We start from the raw sequence: 3,191 nt of genomic DNA, 5'->3' as shown, positions 1-3,191 counted from the left end.
GTTAAGAAAAAGAAATACGTGAAAATAATTTTTTTTAAATAATTCCATGCTAAAAAAATTAAATAAAAAGTAGTCAAGGAGAAGGGAGGAGTTTTTCGCTTCAAGTGATGCATTTGGCATTGAGACTGTAATTTCTACTTGGCACAATTCATTTCCTTGAAATAAATTTATGTAAAACTCCAGAGCTGCACAAAAGTGCAAATTAAATGCTGTTCTCTCTTGTGTATCATTTTAACACACACCATTTATAGATCACAATCTTTTCTTTACCAGCTTTACTAAAAACAAAAGCAGTCTGTTGGGTGTTTTTTTGGCTTTGAGTCTTTTCTATTATATCCACGATATTTGATGTGTACCGTCTCCAAATTAAACTTACTACTTTAGCTATAGGTAAATACTACTTTTGCATGGTTGGAAGCTTCCATAGCAAGCATCATGTGAAGGATGATGAAAAGATTATTGCTGCTTTTTTCTTTTTTTTTTTTTTCTTTTTTTTTTTTTTTATTGCACTGTTGTGTTGCCATAACCTGGAGAGCAAATTCAGGCAAAAACAATGCCAGGGAGTTGACTTGCCTAATTACTTCTGTTTCAAGCACATTTTAAGTGGAAGAAAGTATGTAACAACTGAGTCTGGCAGTTGGTTTGTTCAGCTGATTGTCCAGGCATCTCTACAGCTGACCATCCCAAAGTGCTAGGGGTTTTTTTTCCCTTTGACCTTTAGAATTTATTTTTTTTTTTTCAATGAGAACAGAGCACTTTTGGTAGCTTTAAAGCACGTCCAGTATAGTATAGCACAGGTGCTTCTGAAGACTTTCAGTGGTACTGACTGCCCCTGGGGGTGGGTGGACTATTATATTAGGTGCTCCACTTTGAATGGGGCTGTCTGCTCCCTAAAAGTAAATTGTCTGTAGCAGATGATGTTCGCTTCGGAGTGTGTTGGCTAGGACTTCGGTCTCGATATGTATCCTCAACTATTAATGATGGACCCTGTGCAAGTTCTGGCTTGTTAGTGTTTCAAATTGCAAAGGCAATTTGAAATGCTGCCCTTGTATGAATAAGGTGGGTGGCAGCTTCGTTTGGGGTAAGAAGGAAGTGATGCTGGTAAAACTTGGAACAAGATCCTGACTTACTGAAAGCCGTTCTTAAAGAAGACGCCTCAAAATACTGCATTACATCCCCTTGAAATCTGGCACGAAGAAGAGTATCGGAGGGGACCAGGAGTCTTTGATAGCAGATAACCATAATGTAGGAAAATGATGGTCAGAAACTAACTAGAACTTGGAAAATTGATGCTCTGATGCTGCCAGGCAGTCAGGGGAACAAAAAATCGACTGTTAAAGGAAGGGCTCGCTATCAGCGTTGTCTAAAGTGGGTGTTCTTGTTAATGGAACTACATGTTTACCTGCAGCCCTAGATATAAAAGCCTGATTTGCTGTCCTTGAGCAAAGATATTAGAAGTTTACAGTACCATCCGAGACCTTCAGCAGTGCTTCCACGAAGCCTGCAGTGGGCAGATGTTAGAAGAATCCAATGCCACCATAGCGTTCTCAGCAGTAGTAGTCACCTCCGAGCTGCGAAGATGCAATGGTTGGTTGTAGCGTGGACTGGCTTGAACTTGATATGAAGGGCAAGAGAGAAAATAATTGGTTCTTGAATTAAATGTGAATAAATACTTTCCCAAAGGACAGCAGAAAAATAGACCAGATTTCCCGTGTTCCCGCCCCCCTCCCCTTTCTGGGAACCTGGAGAGTGAATGCAAGGGCAAAACCAGTGCTGGATTCACACCTTTTTTGGTAGGTTGAAAAACATCTTTTTTTAATAGGGCTGTCTTCTTTCTCTGCCTCTCCTCTGGGATGTTTTAAGAAGAGAGGTTAATAACTGCAGCTTCTCCAGCAGCATTTCTGGCCATCGGGTAAGAGCAGTGGTGACTGAGGTCTGGAAAGATTTGCTGTTGTTCAAATCTTCCCCCCCCCCCTTAGTATTTGCCTTCCTGACAATGAATACTTTTTTTTGTTGGAAATGAATGCCATTTCGTCTTGCGTAGGCTGCAGCTAGATGTCTAGAAGAGATGGTTTTCATGTCAGTATTTCCATGCATCCAGGCTCTGCAGATTTTAATGCTTCTCTTGCTGAAATGTCTTTGGGAGAGAGAATCTTCTCCCCATCCCAGTGTGAGCAATGCCTTGCTGTGGCCTCAGCTGTCGCTACAGCTTGCGGATAAAAATTAAATTGCTACCAATAACCAAGACTTCACACTGTTAGCAAAGATTTTCTGTAATTGCCTTTTCATCAAACAGATGCTAATTGCATGATCTAGAACAGAGTCTAGATCCTGTCTTCCACTCAGGACAGAAGAGTCAATTTTTCACGTATAGAACTTGTTGGGGTCAATGTTAGTCTTTTAGCATCTGCTTTGGGGCCCTGGATAAGCCAAGTGCTCTGCCGCAGACTGCAGAAGTGATCAGTGTTAACTGGTTGCTAGCGGGGTTTCTTAGCCCATACAGTGTGCAATCTTGACTTTGTTATGTGTAAGATGCTCGTGTTTTCCATATTTGCTGCTATTTTACTGGTAGCTTTCTGGAATGTCTCTTTCTAACAGTTCCCTAGTAAACAGGACCAAAATTCAGCACGTCTGAAAATGAATTGTATTTTTCTTACTAACCTACCTTCTGCCAGTACTTACGGGAGTCTTAGATTAGAGACTTGAACCTCGAAAAAGCAGATAATTAATGCTATGTTAGTGGATAATTAGTCGTATAATGTGTTCCAGTATGTATTGCCCTGATGGGGCATGCAAATACGTTGGGTAGTACGTGTTTCCAAGGGCTCTTGCTTGAGTGTGCGAGTTCTGCATCTCCTGTGATTGTGAGGTGATGTTGCTGCTGACGGCTGTGAATCGGCAACACTTAACTGAAGCAGGGCAAGTCCTTGGGCTTGGTGTTGCGGGGTTTTTTTTCTTTTATCTCCTCAATTTTTTTGCAGTGCTCCCTGAGGTAGGATAGCATGTTGCGGAAGTGCTTTCTGTTTTATGGCTGGTGGGATAGGCTCATCACCTTCTGAGGTCGAGCGCCTCTCTTCCCTAAAGCAGGTGAGGTACATCCCGTACCCTTGGCACTGTGAGCCCCTAAGCTCTGACTCAAACTGCTTCTTTCCAATTTAGTAGGACATCGAGTGTGACCTGCCAAAGCCATT

Source organism: Aptenodytes patagonicus, chromosome 5 (assembly GCF_965638725.1).
Source record: "Aptenodytes patagonicus chromosome 5, bAptPat1.pri.cur, whole genome shotgun sequence".
NCBI lineage: Eukaryota > Metazoa > Chordata > Aves > Sphenisciformes > Spheniscidae > Aptenodytes > Aptenodytes patagonicus.
Note: the sequence above shows the minus strand (reverse complement) of the source record.